This window comes from Pseudopipra pipra, chromosome 7 (assembly GCF_036250125.1).
Source record: "Pseudopipra pipra isolate bDixPip1 chromosome 7, bDixPip1.hap1, whole genome shotgun sequence".
NCBI lineage: Eukaryota > Metazoa > Chordata > Aves > Passeriformes > Pipridae > Pseudopipra > Pseudopipra pipra.
The window spans coordinates 21748425-21770336 of record NC_087555.1 but is presented as its reverse complement, the minus strand read 5'-3'; the positions used below and the strand labels follow the sequence as shown (position 1 = coordinate 21770336).

The 21912-nt window shown below is 58.4% G+C and overlaps 6 long non-coding RNA genes across 6 annotated transcripts; all 6 read left to right on the top strand.

Moving 5' to 3' along the window:
- Positions 1-7892: 7892 nt before the first annotated feature.
- LOC135417231 (uncharacterized) lies at positions 7893-9411 on the top strand. The gene is made up of 2 exons (XR_010431976.1): positions 7893-8972; positions 9131-9411. It is a non-coding gene; the product is annotated as an uncharacterized LOC135417231 (long non-coding RNA).
- Positions 9412-10009: 598 nt separating this feature from the next.
- LOC135417230 (uncharacterized) lies at positions 10010-11478 on the top strand. Its single transcript, XR_010431975.1, has 2 exons — positions 10010-11092; positions 11251-11478. It is a non-coding gene; the product is annotated as an uncharacterized LOC135417230 (long non-coding RNA).
- Positions 11479-12346: 868 nt separating this feature from the next.
- Positions 12347-13785, top strand: LOC135417229 (uncharacterized). Its single transcript, XR_010431974.1, has 2 exons — positions 12347-13399; positions 13558-13785. It is a non-coding gene; the product is annotated as an uncharacterized LOC135417229 (long non-coding RNA).
- A 502-nt stretch (positions 13786-14287) lies between these two features.
- On the top strand, positions 14288-15945 carry LOC135417228 (uncharacterized). The gene is made up of 2 exons (XR_010431973.1): positions 14288-15506; positions 15665-15945. It is a non-coding gene; the product is annotated as an uncharacterized LOC135417228 (long non-coding RNA).
- An 838-nt stretch (positions 15946-16783) lies between these two features.
- LOC135417227 (uncharacterized) lies at positions 16784-18253 on the top strand. Its single transcript, XR_010431972.1, has 2 exons — positions 16784-17867; positions 18026-18253. It is a non-coding gene; the product is annotated as an uncharacterized LOC135417227 (long non-coding RNA).
- Positions 18254-18795: 542 nt separating this feature from the next.
- LOC135417226 (uncharacterized) lies at positions 18796-20453 on the top strand. The gene is made up of 2 exons (XR_010431971.1): positions 18796-20014; positions 20173-20453. It is a non-coding gene; the product is annotated as an uncharacterized LOC135417226 (long non-coding RNA).
- Positions 20454-21912: the final 1459 nt, after the last annotated feature.

Genomic DNA, 21912 nt, shown 5'->3' with positions numbered 1-21912 from the left:
TTCTATAAATTAATTGTATTAATTTAATTCTTTATCACTGAAATCCTTTGCCTTTTTCCTGTATTTCACCTGGATCATATCAAGTTAACAGGCCCTTTAACTACAAGTCCTTCAAAAATACTCCTAAATTATTCACAGGTTTCATGCTTCTGTAATTTCCTGAGCATTCCAAAATCCATCTCAAAAGCTGGTTAGTGTGTGTGAAGTGCCTCAGCCAAATGTGGTTTTCTTTAAGGACTTTCAGGTGTGAATGATCCCAACTTGATCATTTGAAAAAAAAAATTATTCCAGGAAAGTGGTGCCAGCTGTGTCCCTGAGGGGGAGGTGGGTACCTTGTATACCCCTAAGGGGCTGCGTGATTCACTGAGAGGGATCTGAGCATGCCCTGTATCACTGAGGGAGAGGTGGGTGTTCTGTGTGTCTCTGAGGGGGAAGAGGGTGCCCCGAGGGCTACGCAAGTGTCTCCTGTGTCCCTTTAGGGGCTGTGAGGGACACAGGGCTAAAAGGGTGCTCTGAAGGGTCACTGAGGGGCCCTGAGGGAGACCAGACGGGGCGGGGCGGGGCGGGGCGGTTGCCGAGGCTGCGCTGCTTTTCCCGCCCTCCCCTCAGCCCCCTCAGCCGCAGAGTCTCGCCGCTCCCCGGTCTGTGAGGCGGGCGCAGGTGAAAGGCGCTTTGGAGAAACTCGATGAAAGGTTGTGGAGTCGCCCTAGAGATTTTGGGCTGTTACAGACGTAATACAGAGTGCTGAGCAGCAGCGTCAGAAGGGCAGCACGGTCTTTCAGTGGAGTTATTGAGGAAAAAGCCTCTTGAACTTCCTCACCCATTTGTGAGGTAACACAAAGGGGACTAAAGAGTTTCAGAGAAGTAAAGCTGAGGGAACTTGGAAAGCACATGCAGGGGATGTTTTGAGGGAAGATATCAGGTAAAGTGTGAGGGACAGACTGAAAATCTTGGAGGGAAAAGCTGAGTAGGGGACATTTTGGGGGTTGAAATATGTGGTGTCCTGAGTGTCACTGAGGGTTTTAAGGGTCACAAGAGAAGGAGGCTGGTGCCTCCGGTATCGCTGAGGGGAAGGAGGATGTCCTATGTGTCACTGAGGGTGAGGCAGGTGCCCTGTGTGTTGCTGAGGGTCCATGAGGGTCACGGGGGAGGAATTGGGTGCCCCAAGTGTCACTGAGGGGCTTTGAGGGTCAGTGAGGAAGAGGTGGGTGTCCGGTACATCACTGAGGGGAAAGTGGTTGCCTTGTGTGTTGCTGAGGGTTCTGGGAGGGTCACTGTGGGTGAAGAGGGTTCCCTGAGGGGCTGTGAGGGTCGCTGAGGGGAAAGCAGGTGCCTCGTTTGTTGCTGAGGATCACTGAGAGGCAACTGGGTGCCTTGGGTACCGGCGAGGAACTTTGAGAGCCACTGAGGGAGAGGTGCGTGTTCTCTGTCTCCCTGAGGGGAAGGCAGGTTTCCCGCATGTTGCTGAGGGGGGAGGCAGGTGTCCGATGCGTCCCTGAGGATCTCTGAGGGGGAAGAGGGTGGCCCGAGGGCTACGCAGGTGTCTCCTGTGTCCCTTTAGGGGCTGTGAGGGACACAGGCCAAAAAGGGTGCTCTGAAGGGTCACCGAGGGGCCCTGAGGGTGCCCTGAGGGAGACGAGACGGGGTGGGGCAGAGCAAGGGCGGGTTGGTCGCTGTTGCTGCGCTGCTTTTCCCGCCCTCCCCTCAGCCTCGGTGTCCCCTCCTCCCCCGGTCTGTGGGACGGGCGCAGGTGAAAGGCGCTTTAGAGAAGCTCGATAAAAGGTTGTGGAGTCGCCCTAGATGAGATTTTTGGGCTGTTACAGAGGTAGGGATTGTTGAGCAGCAGGGGCAGCAGGGTGTTTCACTGGAGTTACTGAGGAAAAAGCTTCTTGAACTCTGTCACCCTTGGTGAGGTAACACAGAGGGGACTGAGAGTTTCACAGAGGTAAAGCTGAGGGAACTTGGAAAGCATATCCAGGGGATGTCTTGAGGGAAGATCTCAGGTAAAGTGTGAGTGAGGTGAAGTGTGAGTAAGGCAGGCACAAACCCCGCCGGTGACACAATCAACTGCCAGGGCAGAGTTAAGGCTTATTACAAAACAGTTTGGTTTAAATACAGCGCTTAAACATGTCACATGATCTTCCAAACAATGACAATCAAGTATTGATTGAGCATGCGTGAGAACGTGGAAAACTACAACTCCCATAATTCCTTGCTACGTCTCCCCTTCTCTAAATAATTAACAAGTTGTAAAACAATACATTTTTTTTAAACATCATTAATGTAACCAATCTTATCTTAACTGTTTATAAAAACCAGGGCCTATCATCACAAGGCCTTTATTGAGCTGTTTACAACTTTATTAGTTCGTGCAACATTCAAGCAACCTTGAATTACCCAGGGTTTGTAGATGTGTAGAACCTTTTATCTGAGGGTAATTTTGTGTGATTGGGTAAAGGCATCATCTTTGTTTGAAAGGGAAATGTGTTGGGTTGTAGATGTTGTGTTTAAAGTAGTGTTGTTTGAGGTAGTGTTGTTGAATGAGTGTTTAAAATATCTTCCTGTAAAGTGTATTTGCATTCACACACACATATATATCTCCACTCAACTTTCTCATTCACATTGGATGGCCACTGTTTCATTCTCTCCTAACACATGCATTCTTAAACCCTTTATTGTGTTTGGATCATGGAGTTTTGGTTTTGTATTGGTTACTGTTTGTGTGTTTCTTTTGGTTCTGTTTATTTATTGCTTCTTCGTGATTGTTCCTGTTTTGAAGAAGTGTTAATGTAGATTTACACATATAGAGACCAGACCCATATGTCTTTACCTCCCTTTTTTGTGTTTTTATAGCATGTTTCTCAATGTGTGGTGTGTTCCTTTTACTATTGTTGGTTATGTTTCTTCAAATCCAATTTCTTCACTCATTTTTTCTGGTGATTGTTTCTGTTGTGAGGGAGGGCTAATATAAGGCCTGACACATTTAGAAGAGATCCTTTGTAATTTGGTACCCTGGGATACACAGGCATATATCCTCCCTCAAGTTCTGAGATCTACTGTCCTGACCATTGCCTAGATATTAGATTTTTAATCATAACTGGTGCTTTGGAAGATGAAAGTATTTGAGTTTTATGTTGGTATTCATACCTGCTACGGTTTGTATCATCACAGTTTAAGAAATTTAGAACATATAATGCTTTCCATAAGCGTTCCTGGGGGCTATATACCAACTCCCCTCTTTTTTGCCTTTGAAGCATTTCTTTTAGTGTGCAGTGTGCTCTTTTTACAGTTGTTCTGTGGGTGAGTGCAGCGTGTTTGTGGAATGGAATATCTTCTGATTTGTGAGATGTGTTTTAGCTTTTGTTGAATAACATACAGGATCATTGTTTGTGTTTATGGTTTTTAGAGTGTTTGAAATTGCAAAACAAATTAGTATTTGGTAGTATCTTTTGCCTTTTTCTAGTGTGTGTTGTATTATTCTATCTGGAATATGTGTGAATGGATGTGTCTTATGTAAGAGTTAGATTTTGTGTGATTAACAAGGAATTATGTGGTGTGTATTTTTCTAGGTAAATGAGGGTTAGTGAAATCTCGAAGGAAGGAGGCTTCGAGATGTGAAAGTAGCATAGCATGAATCAATTATAACATTCATAGGTTAATTACAAAACAATTTAAATGTCTTGCATGTATGAGTAAGTTGTAAAACTTCTATAGAGTCCCGGTCCACAGTTTGTACCTTATTGTTCTGTTGTCTTCTTTAGTTTGTCCAGATGTAGATGGTCTTAGTGTCCCATTTACTTACTACATCTTTCGTTGTGTAGTTTTCTTTGTATTGGAGATTCCATTGTTGGTCCTGTTAAATTTTTTTTTGAATGTTTTACAGTCCCCATTTCTTAATAATATCAGTTACACCAACTGTAACCAGGTTTAATTCAGTCTCTCAGGTAGTTGCAATTTACAAGCAGCTATTTTGCACTCTTTTTGACATTATGTATGTTCTTCTGTGATTGCAAAATATTTTGAGAATATTTGAATGTAACAAATATGGGGATGTTTAAGATTCTATACTTATTATTTGAATAACATTGTTATGATAATTGCATGTATGTGGATGTATTTGAGAATTTAATAACTTCTAATAACTTTTATTTTTAATAATTCAAATAAAGCTACTGGGAAATTAATGAAAAAATAGGGAAAAATTTTTTAAAGCTGTAGTGTTCTGGTTTTGTGGAAATAAATGTTTTTGGTTAAAATGACACCAATTTACGTAGTGAAAGGCAATAGCAAGAGCTTTTAGGTGACAAAGAGAATTTTTCTCTCTCTTTACACTAAAACAGAAGGTTTCAAATCTTCTTTTTCATCTTGAGTCCAGCAATTGATTGGTAATCAGCATGCAATCTATGCTGAAACAATCTGTGGGTAAATTTATTTAATTCAAGTTTATCTCCCTAGTAAATTGCTTATATTGCTCCAGTTTTTATAATATGTGTAGCAATTTTTTTTGCTGATTGATAAAATGTTTATCTTGCATTCTTTAGCATAGCTAGAAGAATATGAAACTGCTAAACCTAATGAAAGTTTTGTATCAGCCAGTTTTATATTTAAAAAATATGAATTAATGAATATATTGGGCTTTAAAATAGTGAGATGCTAAATTTTATTCCATGTGTAAATGTTTTTAAACTATTTTCTACCCTTTATTTCTATTGTTAAGAAAACAATTTACAGTACTTTTAAGAAAAGTGATTTGAAAACAAAAAAGAAAAAACCACAAATGTTAGAAGTAAAATTTATATTTTCTTGAAAATGTAAAATGCAGTGGTATGAGTGAATAGTTAATAAAGTTTTAGTTTGCTATGTTTTGTTTTCTTTTTCCCGTATTATGTAAGAAAGGAGATTTTGAGTGAGAGATGAGAGGGGTTTGCTTGTTGTTTTCCTCACCAAAAGGCAGGTCACTTGTTTGTTTAGCCAAAGAGTTAGTAGGAAAGTTTTTATAGGAAAAGGAATAGTGGTAGAAGATGACAAAATCTAATTCCACCCAGTTGTTAAGCAGTAAACCATTGTTATGTTTGGGGGGCAACACATTATTTCTTGTTTTGCAAAGGCAATTATGCAAGAAGTGTTTTTTATGCTTTTCTTCAACTAAAAAGTCATTTGTAAAATCTTGGTTTTCAAAAATTCTAATCTTTTTGCACTCTGAGACAGGGGTAAAAAGTATGAAAATCCATTTCTCTCTACTTGGAGAGATTGATAGATTAGTGAAAGGGTTTTTGTACGTAGCAAGGCTGTGTTTATATGGTTTTCTAGTGTTGTGTGTAAATGCATCACCTCTGTTTTAAGGAAAGGCCACTGTATCATGGATTTAGGGCTATTTGGTTCTTGGGCCACTTGTGGGTTTAGCTGCAATGAAACTGCCTTTGGGAAAAATCCGCTGTTAATTGACTTCCTCTTTGACTGAGGCAGCCTCTGTTCTACAGAATGAGTGATTTCAGTGGGTCCGTTGAAAACAGGGTTAATGTCTGGGCTATTGCTGGTTATGATGTCTCTGTTTTGTTTTGGGGGTGCTAGTTTAACAAAACTTGTTAAACAGGTTTGGATGTTTTTTAAGAGCCATTGTGAGGTTACATCTGTTCTCTTGTTAAAAATGTTTGATACTGCTCTCTTTGCCTTCCATTCTAGTTGTTTAATTTGAGTATAGGCCAATTTATGCATGTTTGTGTTTTGAATGGATTTGGAGGTGTGTATTGCTCTATGTTGCAGCCTTGTAAGGCATCTTTGGGCTTGTGTTGTATGAGGGATTTGTTTGTTTCGCTTTATCAAGGCTTTTGCAGTGACTGTGTGTAAAGGGTTATGTGTTTCTGCAGTTGAAATTGTGATTGGTTGTTTCTTTGCTATTTGTTTGTGTATGGCATACTGGATAACAGCATTTTAAAATAGTGAGAAGTAAATAATCGATTTAGGGTCCCTCCTAGTATTTCTATTGTTCCCCTCTGTAACACAAAAGAACTTTTTATAATAGTAGATGATTTGTCAATTAGTAAAGTTCTCCTTTTGTGACTTAGTAAGTTAAATATGGTAGCTGATAGTTCTATGTCTGCTGTGTTTTGCAATGTTACCTTTATATTGTTGGTTGTGTCAGTAGGTGGATTGTGTTGTTCCAGCTAAAATTCTCGCAGCATAAAACCAACAGCTGCTATCATTAGCCACATAGCCAATATATATATTGTCCATTTTAACACTGGTAGCTTGGACTTCACTAATGGTCTCGGCTTGGGAAGGAATATGTTTTGTGTGCTTTCCCAGTCTGTGTTCTCTTCTTCAAGTTGAAGTAGTAGCTGTAGCTGTGTTTGCTGTTCTTCCTCTTCTGCAGGATCCAAAACTGCTTGTCTTCCTTCTGGTTCTCTCATCTCGCTGAGTTCGGTTTGCCACAGCTCAGCTAAGATTTCTAGGGTGTCAGTTTCTAATCTTCCTCCTCCATCAGGCAGTCTTCAGCATAGAAGCTGTTCTGAGGCTGGCGAGGGCTGTGGGTTGGTTTCTTGGTAGGAGTGCCATGGTGGTGTTTGAACTGTTATGCATTTGTTACCTGTATAGTTGAACTGGTGGTGACGGAAGAGGCACTTTAACTTCTGCCTCATGACAGGAGTAAGCTGGCTGTGTCCATTGCTCTGCAGAAGTCTCATGACCACTGCGGAGCCAAAAAGAGTTACAGGACCCCCCTGACTCCGCAACACAAGTCCATCCGTTGCCCCCTCATCGCAGCCCCTGCAGCTGCTGGTGCCCTACCCCAAGTGAAGTTTGGAGGGACTTGTGGAGCTGGGGGGGCCTGTGGGTGGGTGGGTAGTGGCTTGGAGATGTCCCTCTGGGGGTGTAGGGACGGGGTTTCCTTCTTGGGGAGGAGCTGGTGTTTCTCAGGCTCAACTGTGTCCTCCTGCCTTGGCAGAAGCCGTCGGAGAAGAAAGAAGATACAGGAGTGGAACTTCGAGGCAAGAGCGAAGAAGAGGAGCAGCAGCGTCGAGCTCAAGAGGGGGCACGACAGGGACCCTCTGGGCAAATGCACCTCCCTGGCCCCCCCCGGGCAGGGATCCGTAAGAGTCCAGCGGGCACCTTCAGGCTGCCCCGGCTGGCTTTGCGCTGGGCGACCTCCCTGTAAGCAGGGCTGGGTCTTTGATTTGCTTTGCTGGCCTTTGGCCATGGCGCTCCTTTGGCTGCCCGGAGAGAGGGGCAACCCTGTAAGGAGGGTGAGAGCCCCCATCTCCGCACCCGAGGGGGGAAACGGAGCTCTCCCGACCCCCAGCCAACCCTTTAAGCAGGGTAGGGCTTTTCCTGACCCCCAGCCCGCCCTGTAAGCAGGGCAGGGCTTTTCCTGACCCCCAGCCCGCCCTGTAAGCAGGGCAGGGCTTTTCCTGACCCCCTGCCCGCCCTGTAAGCAGGGCAGGGCTTTTCCTGACCCCCAGCCCGCCCTGTAAGCAGGGCAGGGCTTTTCCTGACCCCCAGCCCGCCCTGTAAGCAGGGCAGGGCTTTTCCTGACCCCCAGCCCGCCCTGTAAGCAGGGCAGGGCTTTTCCTGACCCCCAGCCCGCCCTGTAAGCAGGGCAGGGCTTTTCCTGACCCCCAGCCCGCCCTGTAAGCAGGGCAGGGCTTTTCCTGACCCCCAGCCCGCCCTGTAAGCAGGGCAGGGCTTTTCCTGACCCCCAGCCCGCCCTGTAAGCAGGGCAGGGCTTTTCCTGACCCCCAGCCCGCCCTGTAAGCAGGGCAGGGCTTTTCCTGACCCCCAGCCCGCCCTGTAAGCAGGGCAGGGCTTTTCCTGACCCCCAGCCCGCCCTGTAAGCAGGGCAGGGCTTTTCTTGACCCCCAGCCCGCCCTGTAAGCAGGGCAGGGCTGTTCCCCCCTGGCACCTTTGTGCCTGCTTAAGCCCCCTGGCCAGAGTGACCCCCTGTAGCTGGGGCGTGTCACGGCCTTGGTTCCTGGGCCAGTTGTGGAGCCCCTCAGTGTGCTGAGGCCCCTCTGGCCTCTGCAGAGCCCGGGGCAGGGCTGAGGCTCTGCTCTCCTGCCCAGAGGGAGGGATGGCTCCCCACGCGTTGGCTGCACAGAGCCTGCTCCCTCTTCTGGGACGTTCCCCCTTTGTGTTTTTGTCTTTGTCGGTGTGAGTGAGCAAGTGAGCTTGTGTTTTATCCCCCATAGCAAAAGTGAGGCTAGTGTAGCTTAGACTTCCCAGGAGGGAAAGAGGGGCTCTGTGCAGCAACCGGGGGGTGCCCTCTGAACCCACGGGTGGAGACAGGGCCCAGCCTTGCCCCTTCTTCCCCAGGACAGAGCGAAGCCCGTTAGTGGCGGTGCAGGCACCGTGACCCGCCTGTAGCCAGGGCCTGGGCGTGTGCCTGCGCTGCGGGGCTGCCTGTCCTGCTGGTGATGTGCCAGCGTGATCCCCCCCCCCGGCCTTAGGCCGTCAGGCCACTGTTGGGAGTGCCGGGCCTCGGGGGCGGCCCTGTAAGTGGGGCTTTGTGCGTCCCCCGTGCCCGGCGGGCGGTTGGAGGGACCCCCTGTAACCAGGCGAGTGTCCCGTGGGGTCCCCACCCTTTCACAGGCGTGGGGCTGGGCGTGTGCCCTCCCTGTCCTCGGGGGAAGGCCGAGCTCCGTGGCTCCCTGGGTGTGAACCCGCCTGTAAGCAGGGTCCGGGTCTGGGAGCCTTTGTGCTCCCTCAGCTGGCAGCCTGTGCGGGGCGACCGCCCCGTTAGCGGGGAGCGGGTCAGATGCCCCCGAAGCGGAGAGAAGGAGCCTCCGCGGGCCTTTGGGCCCAGGGCTGCCCTGTAAGTCGGGGCCAGTGCCCTGGAGTCCCGGGCACTTTGCGCTCCAGGCAGCGGCCGGAGCCCCCTGTAAGCAGGGGTGCAGCCTCTTTGGCCACTGCTTTGCATGCCCAGCTGCCTTTGCCCAGAGGGCCCGGCTCCCAGCAGCGGATGGGACTGCGTCGCTCTGGTGAGACCAAGTGAAGTTTGCAGGGGTTTGTGGAGCTGGGGGGGCCTGTGGGTGGGTAGTGGCTTGGAGATCTCCCTCTGGGGGTGTAGGGACGGGGTTTCCTTCTTGGGGAGGAGCTGGTGTTTCTCAGGCTCAACTGTGTCCTCCTGCCTTGGCAGAAGCCGTCGGAGAAGAAAGAAGACACAGGAGTGGAACTTCGAGGCAAGAGCGAAGAAGAGGAGCAGCAGCGTCGAGCTCAAGAGTGGACCAGCGAGGCAAGAGCCAAGGAGAGGAGCAGCAGCGTCGAGCTCAAGAGGGGGCACGACAGGGACCCTCTGGGCAAATGCACCTCCCTGGCCCCCCCCGGGCAGGGATCCGTAAGAGTCCAGCGGGCACCTTCAGGCTGCCCCGGCTGGCTTTGCGCTGGGCGACCTCCCTGTAAGCAGGGCTGGGTCTTTGATTTGCTTTGCTGGCCTTTGGCCATGGCGCTCCTTTGGCTGCCCGGAGAGAGGGGCAACCCTGTAAGGAGGGTGAGAGCCCCCATCTCCGCACCCGAGGGGAGAAACGGAGCTCTCCCGACCCCCAGCCCACCCTGTAAGCAGGGTAGGGCTTTTCCTGACCCCCAGCCCGCCCTGTAAGCAGGGCAGGGCTTTTCCTGACCCCCAGCCCGCCCTGTAAGCAGGGCAGGGCTTTTCCTGACCCCCAGCCCGCCCTGTAAGCAGGGCAGGGCTTTTCCTGACCCCCAGCCCGCCCTGTAAACAGGGCAGGGCTTTTCCTGACCCCCAGCCCGCCCTGTAAGCAGGGCAGGGCTTTTCCTGACCCCCAGCCCGCCCTGTAAACAGGGCAGGGCTTTTCCTGACCCCCAGCCCGCCCTGTAAACAGGGCAGGGCTTTTCCTGACCCCCAGCCCGCCCTGTAAACAGGGCAGGGCTTTTCTTGACCCCCAGCCCGCCCTGTAAGCAGGGTAGCGCTTTTCCTGACCCCCAGCCCGCCCTGTAAGCAGGGCAGGGCTTTTCCTGACCCCCAGCCCGCCCTGTAAGCAGGGCAGGGCTGTTCCCCCCTGGCACCTTTGTGCCTGCTTAAGCCCCTTGGCCAGAGTGACCCCCTGTAGCTGGGGCGTGTCACGGCCTTGGTCCCTGGGCCAGTTGTGGAGCCCCTCAGTGTGCTGAGGCCCCTCTGGCCTCTGCAGAGCCCGGGGCAGTGCTGAGGCTCTGCTCTCCTGCCCAGAGGGAGGGATGGCTCCCCACGCGTTGGCTGCACAGAGCCTGCTCCCTCTTCTGGGACGTTCCCCCTTTGTGTTTTTGTCTTTGTCGGTGTGAGTGAGCAAGTGAGCTTGTGTTTTATCCCCCATAGCAAAAGTGAGGCTAGTGTAGCTTAGACTTCCCAGGAGGGAAAGAGGGGCTCTGTGCAGCAACCGGGGGGTGCCCTCTGAACCCACGGGTGGAGACAGGGCCCAGCCTTGCCCCTTCTTCCCCAGGACAGAGCGAAGCCCGTTAGTGGCGGTGCAGGCACCGTGACCCGCCTGTAGCCAGGGCGTGGGCGTGTGCCTGCGCTGCGGGGCTGCCTGTCCTGCTGGTGATGTGCCAGCGTGATCCCCCCCCCCGGCCTTAGGCCGTCAGGCCACTGTTGGGAGTGCCGGGCCTCGGGGGCGGCCCTGTAAGTGGGGCTTTGTGCGTCCCCCGTGCCCGGCGGGCGGTTGGAGGGACCCCCTGTAACCAGGCGAGTGTCCCGTGGGGTCCCCACCCTTTCACAGGCGTGGGGCTGGGCGTGTGCCCTCCCTGTCCTCGGGGGAAGGCCGAGCTCCGTGGCTCCCTGGGTGTGAACCCGCCTGTAAGCAGGGTCCGGGTCTGGGAGCCTTTGTGCTCCCTCAGCTGGCAGCCTGTGCGGGGCGACCGCCCCGTTAGCGGGGAGCGGGTCAGATGCCCCCGAAGCGGAGAGAAGGAGCCTCCGCGGGCCTTTGGGCCCAGGGCTGCCCTGTAAGTCGGGGCCAGTGCCCTGGAGTCCCGGGCACTTTGCGCTCCAGGCAGCGGCCGGAGCCCCCTGTAAGCAGGGGTGCAGCCTCTTTGGCCACTGCTTTGCATGCCCAGCTGCCTTTGCCCAGAGGGCCCGGCTCCCAGCAGCGGATGGGACTGCGTCGCTCTGGTGAGACCAAGTGAAGTTTGCAGGGGTTTGTGGAGCTGGGGGGGCCTGTGGGTGGGTAGTGGCTTGGAGATCTCCCTCTGGGGGTGTAGGGACGGGGTTTCCTTCTTGGGGAGGAGCTGGTGTTTCTCAGGCTCAACTGTGTCCTCCTGCCTTGGCAGAAGCCGTCGGAGAAGAAAGAAGACACAGGAGTGGAACTTCGAGGCAAGAGCGAAGAAGAGGAGCAGCAGCGTCGAGCTCAAGAGGGGGCACGACAGGGACCCTCTGGGCAAATGCACCTCCCTGGCCCCCCCCGGGCAGGGATCCGTAAGAGTCCAGCGGGCACCTTCAGGCTGCCCCGGCTGGCTTTGCGCTGGGCGACCTCCCTGTAAGCAGGGCTGGGTCTTTGATTTGCTTTGCTGGCCTTTGGCCATGGCGCTCCTTTGGCTGCCCGGAGAGAGGGGCAACCCTGTAAGGAGGGTGAGAGCCCCCATCTCCGCACCCGAGGGGGGAAACGGAGCTCTCCCGACCCCCAGCCCACCCTGTAAGCAGGGTAGGGCTTTTCCTGACCCCCAGCCCGCCCTGTAAGCAGGGCAGGGCTTTTCCTGACCCCCAGCCCGCCCTGTAAGCAGGGCAGGGCTTTTCCTGACCCCCTGCCCGCCCTGTAAGCAGGGCAGAGCTTTTCCTGACCCCCAGCCCGCCCTGTAAGCAGGGCAGGGCTTTTCCTGACCTCCAGCCCGCCCTGTAAGCAGGGCAGGGCTTTTCCTGACCCCCAGCCCGCCCTGTAAGCAGGGCAGGGCTTTTCCTGACCCCCAGCCCGCCCTGTAAGCAGGGCAGGGCTTTTCCTCACCCCCAGCCCGCCCTGTAAGCAGGGCAGGGCTTTTCCTGACCCCCAGCCCGCCCTGTAAGCAGGGCAGGGCTTTTCCTGACCCCCAGCCCGCCCTGTAAACAGGGCAGGGCTTTTCCTGACCCCCAGCCCGCCCTGTAAGCAGGGCAGGGCTTTTCCTGACCCCCAGCCCGCCCTGTAAGCAGGGCAGGGCTTTTCCTGACCCCCAGCCCGCCCTGTAAACAGGGCAGGGCTTTTCCTGACCCCCAGCCCGCCCTGTAAACAGGGCAGGGCTTTTCTTGACCCCCAGCCCGCCCTGTAAGCAGGGTAGCGCTTTTCCTGACCCCCAGCCCGCCCTGTAAGCAGGGTAGCGCTTTTCCTGACCCCCAGCCCGCCCTGTAAGCAGGGCAGGGCTGTTCCCCCCTGGCACCTTTGTGCCTGCTTAAGCCCCTTGGCCAGAGTGACCCCCTGTAGCTGGGGCGTGTCACGGCCTTGGTCCCTGGGCCAGTTGTGGAGCCCCTCAGTGTGCTGAGGCCCCTCTGGCCTCTGCAGAGCCCGGGGCAGGGCTGAGGCTCTGCTCTCCTGCCCAGAGGGAGGGATGGCTCCCCACGCGTTGGCTGCACAGAGCCTGCTCCCTCTTCTGGGACGTTCCCCCTTTGTGTTTTTGTCTTTGTCGGTGTGAGTGAGCAAGTGAGCTTGTGTTTTATCCCCCATAGCAAAAGTGAGGCTAGTGTAGCTTAGACTTCCCAGGAGGGAAAGAGGGGCTCTGTGCAGCAACCGGGGGGTGCCCTCTGAACCCACGGGTGGAGACAGGGCCCAGCCTTGCCCCTTCTTCCCCAGGACAGAGCGAAGCCCGTTAGTGGCGGTGCAGGCACCGTGACCCGCCTGTAGCCAGGGCGTGGGCGTGTGCCTGCGCTGCGGGGCTGCCTGTCCTGCTGGTGATGTGCCAGCGTGATCCCCCCCCCCGGCCTTAGGCCGTCAGGCCACTGTTGGGAGTGCCGGGCCTCGGGGGCGGCCCTGTAAGTGGGGCTTTGTGCGTCCCCCGTGCCCGGCGGGCGGTTGGAGGGACCCCCTGTAACCAGGCGAGTGTCCCGTGGGGTCCCCACCCTTTCACAGGCGTGGGGCTGGGCGTGTGCCCTCCCTGTCCTCGGGGGAAGGCCGAGCTCCGTGGCTCCCTGGGTGTGAACCCGCCTGTAAGCAGGGTCCGGGTCTGGGAACCTTTGTGCTCCCTCAGCTGGCAGCCTGTGCGGGGCGACCGCCCCGTTAGCGGGGAGCGGGTCAGATGCCCCCGAAGCGGAGAGAAGGAGCCTCCGCGGGCCTTTGGGCCCAGGGCTGCCCTGTAAGTCGGGGCCAGTGCCCTGGAGTCCCGGGCACTTTGCGCTCCAGGCAGCGGCCGGAGCCCCCTGTAAGCAGGGGTGCAGCCTCTTTGGCCACTGCTTTGCATGCCCAGCTGCCTTTGCCCAGAGGGCCCGGCTCCCAGCAGCGGATGGGACTGCGTCGCTCTGGTGAGACCAAGTGAAGTTTGCAGGGGTTTGTGGAGCTGGGGGGGCCTGTGGGTGGGTAGTGGCTTGGAGATCTCCCTCTGGGGGTGTAGGGACGGGGTTTCCTTCTTGGGGAGGAGCTGGTGTTTCTCAGGCTCAACTGTGTCCTCCTGCCTTGGCAGAAGCCGTCGGAGAAGAAAGAAGACACAGGAGTGGAACTTCGAGGCAAGAGCGAAGAAGAGGAGCAGCAGCGTCGAGCTCAAGAGGGGGCACGACAGGGACCCTCTGGGCAAATGCACCTCCCTGGCCCCCCCCGGGCAGGGATCCGTAAGAGTCCAGCGGGCACCTTCAGGCTGCCCCGGCTGGCTTTGCGCTGGGCGACCTCCCTGTAAGCAGGGCTGGGTCTTTGATTTGCTTTGCTGGCCTTTGGCCATGGCGCTCCTTTGGCTGCCCGGAGAGAGGGGCAACCCTGTAAGGAGGGTGAGAGCCCCCATCTCCGCACCCGAGGGGGGAAACGGAGCTCTCCCGACCCCCAGCCCACCCTGTAAGCAGGGTAGGGCTTTTCCTGACCCCCAGCCCGCCCTGTAAGCAGGGCAGGGCTTTTCCTGACCCCCAGCCCGCCCTGTAAGCAGGGCAGGGCTTTTCCTCACCCCCTGCCCGCCCTGTAAGCAGGGCAGAGCTTTTCCTGACCCCCAGCCCGCCCTGTAAGCAGGGCAGGGCTTTTCCTGACCTCCAGCCCGCCCTGTAAGCAGGGCAGGGCTTTTCCTGACCCCCAGCCCGCCCTGTAAGCAGGGCAGGGCTTTTCCTGACCCCCAGCCCGCCCTGTAAGCAGGGCAGGGCTTTTCCTGACCCCCAGCCCGCCCTGTAAGCAGGGCAGGGCTTTTCCTGACCCCCAGCCCGCCCTGTAAGCAGGGCAGGGCTTTTCCTGACCCCCAGCCCGCCCTGTAAGCAGGGCAGGGCTTTTCCTGACCCCCAGCCCGCCCTGTAAGCAGGGCAGGGCTTTTCCTGACCCCCAGCCCGCCCTGTAAGCAGGGCAGGGCTGTTCCCCCCTGGCACCTTTGTGCCTGCTTAAGCCCCCTGGCCAGAGTGACCCCCTGTAGCTGGGGCGTGTCACGGCCTTGGTTCCTGGGCCAGTTGTGGAGCCCCTCAGTGTGCTGAGGCCCCTCTGGCCTCTGCAGAGCCCGGGGCAGGGCTGAGGCTCTGCTCTCCTGCCCAGAGGGAGGGATGGCTCCCCACGCGTTGGCTGCACAGAGCCTGCTCCCTCTTCTGGGACGTTCCCCCTTTGTGTTTTTGTCTTTGTCGGTGTGAGTGAGCAAGTGAGCTTGTGTTTTATCCCCCATAGCAAAAGTGAGGCTAGTGTAGCTTAGACTTCCCAGGAGGGAAAGAGGGGCTCTGTGCAGCAACCGGGGGGTGCCCTCTGAACCCACGGGTGGAGACAGGGCCCAGCCTTGCCCCTTCTTCCCCAGGACAGAGCGAAGCCCGTTAGTGGCGGTGCAGGCACCGTGACCCGCCTGTAGCCAGGGCGTGGGCGTGTGCCTGCGCTGCGGGGCTGCCTGTCCTGCTGGTGATGTGCCAGCGTGATCCCCCCCCCCGGCCTTAGGCCGTCAGGCCACTGTTGGGAGTGCCGGGCCTCGGGGGCGGCCCTGTAAGTGGGGCTTTGTGCGTCCCCCGTGCCCGGCGGGCGGTTGGAGGGACCCCCTGTAACCAGGCGAGTGTCCCGTGGGGTCCCCACCCTTTCACAGGCGTGGGGCTGGGCGTGTGCCCTCCCTGTCCTCGGGGGAAGGCCGAGCTCCGTGGCTCCCTGGGTGTGAACCCGCCTGTAAGCAGGGTCCGGGTCTGGGAGCCTTTGTGCTCCCTCAGCTGGCAGCCTGTGCGGGGCGACCGCCCCGTTAGCGGGGAGCGGGTCAGATGCCCCCGAAGCGGAGAGAAGGAGCCTCCGCGGGCCTTTGGGCCCAGGGCTGCCCTGTAAGTCGGGGCCAGTGCCCTGGAGTCCCGGGCACTTTGCGCTCCAGGCAGCGGCCGGAGCCCCCTGTAAGCAGGGGTGCAGCCTCTTTGGCCACTGCTTTGCATGCCCAGCTGCCTTTGCCCAGAGGGCCCGGCTCCCAGCAGCGGATGGGACTGCGTCGCTCTGGTGAGACCAAGTGAAGTTTGCAGGGGTTTGTGGAGCTGGGGGGGCCTGTGGGTGGGTAGTGGCTTGGAGATCTCCCTCTGGGGGTGTAGGGACGGGGTTTCCTTCTTGGGGAGGAGCTGGTGTTTCTCAGGCTCAACTGTGTCCTCCTGCCTTGGCAGAAGCCGTCGGAGAAGAAAGAAGACACAGGAGTGGAACTTCGAGGCAAGAGCGAAGAAGAGGAGCAGCAGCGTCGAGCTCAAGAGTGGACCAGCGAGGCAAGAGCCAAGGAGAGGAGCAGCAGCGTCGAGCTCAAGAGGGGGCACGACAGGGACCCTCTGGGCAAATGCACCTCCCTGGCCCCCCCCGGGCAGGGATCCGTAAGAGTCCAGCGGGCACCTTCAGGCTGCCCCGGCTGGCTTTGCGCTGGGCGACCTCCCTGTAAGCAGGGCTGGGTCTTTGATTTGCTTTGCTGGCCTTTGGCCATGGCGCTCCTTTGGCTGCCCGGAGAGAGGGGCAACCCTGTAAGGAGGGTGAGAGCCCCCATCTCCGCACCCGAGGGGAGAAACGGAGCTCTCCCGACCCCCAGCCCACCCTGTAAGCAGGGTAGGGCTTTTCCTGACCCCCAGCCCGCCCTGTAAGCAGGGCAGGGCTTTTCCTGACCCCCAGCCCGCCCTGTAAGCAGGGCAGGGCTTTTCCTGACCCCCTGCCCGCCCTGTAAGCAGGGCAGAGCTTTTCCTGACCCCCAGCCCGCCCTGTAAGCAGGGCAGGGCTTTTCCTGACCTCCAGCCCGCCCTGTAAGCAGGGCAGGGCTTTTCCTGACCCCCAGCCCGCCCTGTAAGCAGGGCAGGGCTTTTCCTGACCCCCAGCCCGCCCTGTAAGCAGGGCAGGGCTTTTCCTCACCCCCAGCCCGCCCTGTAAGCAGGGCAGGGCTTTTCCTGACCCCCAGCCCGCCCTGTAAGCAGGGCAGGGCTTTTCCTGACCCCCAGCCCGCCCTGTAAACAGGGCAGGGCTTTTCCTGACCCCCAGCCCGCCCTGTAAGCAGGGCAGGGCTTTTCCTGACCCCCAGCCCGCCCTGTAAGCAGGGCAGGGCTTTTCCTGACCCCCAGCCCGCCCTGTAAACAGGGCAGGGCTTTTCCTGACCCCCAGCCCGCCCTGTAAACAGGGCAGGGCTTTTCTTGACCCCCAGCCCGCCCTGTAAGCAGGGTAGCGCTTTTCCTGACCCCCAGCCCGCCCTGTAAGCAGGGTAGCGCTTTTCCTGACCCCCAGCCCGCCCTGTAAGCAGGGCAGGGCTGTTCCCCCCTGGCACCTTTGTGCCTGCTTAAGCCCCCTGGCCAGAGTGACCCCCTGTAGCTGGGGCGTGTCACGGCCTTGGTCCCTGGGCCAGTTGTGGAGCCCCTCAGTGTGCTGAGGCCCCTCTGGCCTCTGCAGAGCCCGGGGCAGGGCTGAGGCTCTGCTCTCCTGCCCAGAGGGAGGGATGGCTCCCCACGCGTTGGCTGCACAGAGCCTGCTCCCTCTTCTGGGACGTTCCCCCTTTGTGTTTTTGTCTTTGTCGGTGTGAGTGAGCAAGTGAGCTTGTGTTTTATCCCCCATAGCAAAAGTGAGGCTAGTGTAGCTTAGACTTCCCAGGAGGGAAAGAGGGGCTCTGTGCAGCAACCGGGGGGTGCCCTCTGAACCCACGGGTGGAGACAGGGCCCAGCCTTGCCCCTTCTTCCCCAGGACAGAGCGAAGCCCGTTAGTGGCGGTGCAGGCACCGTGACCCGCCTGTAGCCAGGGCGTGGGCGTGTGCCTGCGCTGCGGGGCTGCCTGTCCTGCTGGTGATGTGCCAGCGTGATCCCCCCCCCCCGGCCTTAGGCCGTCAGGCCACTGTTGGGAGTGCCGGGCCTCGGGGGCGGCCCTGTAAGTGGGGCTTTGTGCGTCCCCCGTGCCCGGCGGGCGGTTGGAGGGACCCCCTGTAACCAGGCGAGTGTCCCGTGGGGTCCCCACCCTTTCACAGGCGTGGGGCTGGGCGTGTGCCCTCCCTGTCCTCGGGGGAAGGCCGAGCTCCGTGGCTCCCTGGGTGTGAACCCGCCTGTAAGCAGGGTCCGGGTCTGGGAACCTTTGTGCTCCCTCAGCTGGCAGCCTGTGCGGGGCGACCGCCCCGTTAGCGGGGAGCGGGTCAGATGCCCCCGAAGCGGAGAGAAGGAGCCTCCGCGGGCCTTTGGGCCCAGGGCTGCCCTGTAAGTCGGGGCCAGTGCCCTGGAGTCCCGGGCACTTTGCGCTCCAGGCAGCGGCCGGAGCCCCCTGTAAGCAGGGGTGCAGCCTCTTTGGCCACTGCTTTGCATGCCCAGCTGCCTTTGCCCAGAGGGCCCGGCTCCCAGCAGCGGATGGGACTGCGTCGCTCTGGTGAGACCAAGTGAAGTTTGCAGGGGTTTGTGGAGCTGGGGGGGCCTGTGGGTGGGTAGTGGCTTGGAGATCTCCCTCTGGGGGTGTAGGGACGGGGTTTCCTTCTTGGGGAGGAGCTGGTGTTTCTCAGGCTCAACTGTGTCCTCCTGCCTTGGCAGAAGCCGTCGGAGAAGAAAGAAGACACAGGAGTGGAACTTCGAGGCAAGAGCGAAGAAGAGGAGCAGCAGCGTCGAGCTCAAGAGGGGGCACGACAGGGACCCTCTGGGCAAATGCACCTCCCTGGCCCCCCCCGGGCAGGGATCCGTAAGAGTCCAGCGGGCACCTTCAGGCTGCCCCGGCTGGCTTTGCGCTGGGCGACCTCCCTGTAAGCAGGGCTGGGTCTTTGATTTGCTTTGCTGGCCTTTGGCCATGGCGCTCCTTTGGCTGCCCGGAGAGAGGGGCAACCCTGTAAGGAGGGTGAGAGCCCCCATCTCCGCACCCGAGGGGGGAAACGGAGCTCTCCCGACCCCCAGCCCACCCTGTAAGCAGGGTAGGGCTTTTCCTGACCCCCAGCCCGCCCTGTAAGCAGGGCAGGGCTTTTCCTGACCCCCAGCCCGCCCTGTAAGCAGGGCAGGGCTTTTCCTCACCCCCTGCCCGCCCTGTAAGCAGGGCAGAGCTTTTCCTGACCCCCAGCCCGCCCTGTAAGCAGGGCAGGGCTTTTCCTGACCTCCAGCCCGCCCTGTAAGCAGGGCAGGGCTTTTCCTGACCCCCAGCCCGCCCTGTAAGCAGGGCAGGGCTTTTCCTGACCCCCAGCCCGCCCTGTAAGCAGGGCAGGGCTTTTCCTGACCCCCAGCCCGCCCTGTAAGCAGGGCAGGGCTTTTCCTGACCCCCAGCCCGCCCTGTAAGCAGGGCAGGGCTTTTCCTGACCCCCAGCCCGCCCTGTAAGCAGGGCAGGGCTTTTCCTGACCCCCAGCCCGCCCTGTAAGCAGGGCAGGGCTTTTCCTGACCCCCAGCCCGCCCTGTAAGCAGGGCAGGGCTTTTCCTGACCCCCAGCCCGCCCTGTAAGCAGGGCAGGGCTGTTCCCCCCTGGCACCTTTGTGCCTGCTTAAGCCCCCTGGCCAGAGTGACCCCCTGTAGCTGGGGCGTGTCACGGCCTTGGTTCCTGGGCCAGTTGTGGAGCCCCTCAGTGTGCTGAGGCCCCTCTGGCCTCTGCAGAGCCCGGGGCAGGGCTGAGGCTCTGCTCTCCTGCCCAGAGGGAGGGATGGCTCCCCACGCGTTGGCTGCACAGAGCCTGCTCCCTCTTCTGGGACGTTCCCCCTTTGTGTTTTTGTCTTTGTCGGTGTGAGTGAGCAAGTGAGCTTGTGTTTTATCCCCCATAGCAAAAGTGAGGCTAGTGTAGCTTAGACTTCCCAGGAGGGAAAGAGGGGCTCTGTGCAGCAACCGGGGGGTGCCCTCTGAACCCACGGGTGGAGACAGGGCCCAGCCTTGCCCCTTCTTCCCCAGGACAGAGCGAAGCCCGTTAGTGGCGGTGCAGGCACCGTGACCCGCCTGTAGCCAGGGCGTGGGCGTGTGCCTGCGCTGCGGGGCTGCCTGTCCTGCTGGTGATGTGCCAGCGTGATCCCCCCCCCCGGCCTTAGGCCGTCAGGCCACTGTTGGGAGTGCCGGGCCTCGGGGGCGGCCCTGTAAGTGGGGCTTTGTGCGTCCCCCGTGCCCGGCGGGCGGTTGGAGGGACCCCCTGTAACCAGGCGAGTGTCCCGTGGGGTCCCCACCCTTTCACAGGCGTGGGGCTGGGCGTGTGCCCTCCCTGTCCTCGGGGGAAGGCCGAGCTCCGTGGCTCCCTGGGTGTGAACCCGCCTGTAAGCAGGGTCCGGGTCTGGGAGCCTTTGTGCTCCCTCAGCTGGCAGCCTGTGCGGGGCGACCGCCCCGTTAGCGGGGAGCGGGTCAGATGCCCCCGAAGCGGAGAGAAGGAGCCTCCGCGGGCCTTTGGGCCCAGGGCTGCCCTGTAAGTCGGGGCCAGTGCCCTGGAGTCCCGGGCACTTTGCGCTCCAGGCAGCGGCCGGAGCCCCCTGTAAGCAGGGGTGCAGCCTCTTTGGCCACTGCTTTGCATGCCCAGCTGCCTTTGCCCAGAGGGCCCGGCTCCCAGCAGCGGATGGGACTGCGTCGCTCTGGTGAGACCAAGTGAAGTTTGCAGGGGTTTGTGGAGCTGGGGGGGCCTGTGGGTGGGTAGTGGCTTGGAGATCTCCCTCTGGGGGTGTAGGGACGGGGTTTCCTTCTTGGGGAGGAGCTGGTGTTTCTCAGGCTCAACTGTGTCCTCCTGCCTTGGCAGAAGCCGTCGGAGAAGAAAGAAGACACAGGAGTGGAACTTCGAGGCAAGAGCGAAGAAGAGGAGCAGCAGCGTCGAGCTCAAGAGTGGACCAGCGAGGCAAGAGCCAAGGAGAGGAGCAGCAGCGTCGAGCTCAAGAGGGGGCACGACAGGGACCCTCTGGGCAAATGCACCTCCCTGGCCCCCCCCGGGCAGGGATCCGTAAGAGTCCAGCGGGCACCTTCAGGCTGCCCCGGCTGGCTTTGCGCTGGGCGACCTCCCTGTAAGCAGGGCTGGGTCTTTGATTTGCTTTGCTGGCCTTTGGCCATGGCGCTCCTTTGGCTGCCCGGAGAGAGGGGCAACCCTGTAAGGAGGGTGAGAGCCCCCATCTCCGCACCCGAGGGGAGAAACGGAGCTCTCCCGACCCCCAGCCCACCCTGTAAGCAGGGTAGGGCTTTTCCTGACCCCCAGCCCGCCCTGTAAGCAGGGCAGGGCTTTTCCTGACCCCCAGCCCGCCCTGTAAGCAGGGCAGGGCTTTTCCTGACCCCCTGCCCGCCCTGTAAGCAGGGCAGAGCTTTTCCTGACCCCCAGCCCGCCCTGTAAGCAGGGCAGGGCTTTTCCTGACCTCCAGCCCGCCCTGTAAGCAGGGCAGGGCTTTTCCTGACCCCCAGCCCGCCCTGTAAGCAGGGCAGGGCTTTTCCTGACCCCCAGCCCACCATGTAAGCAGGGCAGGGCTTTTCCTCACCCCCAGCCCGCCCTGTAAGCAGGGCAGGGCTTTTCCTGACCCCCAGCCCGCCCTGTAAGCAGGGCAGGGCTTTTCCTGACCCCCAGCCCGCCCTGTAAACAGGGCAGGGCTTTTCCTGACCCCCAGCCCGCCCTGTAAGCAGGGCAGGGCTTTTCCTGACCCCCAGCCCGCCCTGTAAGCAGGGCAGGGCTTTTCCTGACCCCCAGCCCGCCCTGTAAACAGGGCAGGGCTTTTCCTGACCCCCAGCCCGCCCTGTAAACAGGGCAGGGCTTTTCTTGACCCCCAGCCCGCCCTGTAAGCAGGGTAGCGCTTTTCCTGACCCCCAGCCCGCCCTGTAAGCAGGGTAGCGCTTTTCCTGACCCCCAGCCCGCCCTGTAAGCAGGGCAGGGCTGTTCCCCCCTGGCACCTTTGTGCCTGCTTAAGCCCCCTGGCCAGAGTGACCCCCTGTAGCTGGGGCGTGTCACGGCCTTGGTCCCTGGGCCAGTTGTGGAGCCCCTCAGTGTGCTGAGGCCCCTCTGGCCTCTGCAGAGCCCGGGGCAGGGCTGAGGCTCTGCTCTCCTGCCCAGAGGGAGGGATGGCTCCCCACGCGTTGGCTGCACAGAGCCTGCTCCCTCTTCTGGGACGTTCCCCCTTTGTGTTTTTGTCTTTGTCGGTGTGAGTGAGCAAGTGAGCTTGTGTTTTATCCCCCATAGCAAAAGTGAGGCTAGTGTAGCTTAGACTTCCCAGGAGGGAAAGAGGGGCTCTGTGCAGCAACCGGGGGGTGCCCTCTGAACCCACGGGTGGAGACAGGGCCCAGCCTTGCCCCTTCTTCCCCAGGACAGAGCGAAGCCCGTTAGTGGCGGTGCAGGCACCGTGACCCGCCTGTAGCCAGGGCCTGGGCGTGTGCCTGCGCTGCGGGGCTGCCTGTCCTGCTGGTGATGTGCCAGCGTGATCCCCCCCCCCGGCCTTAGGCCGTCAGGCCACTGTTGGGAGTGCCGGGCCTCGGGGGCGGCCCTGTAAGTGGGGCTTTGTGCGTCCCA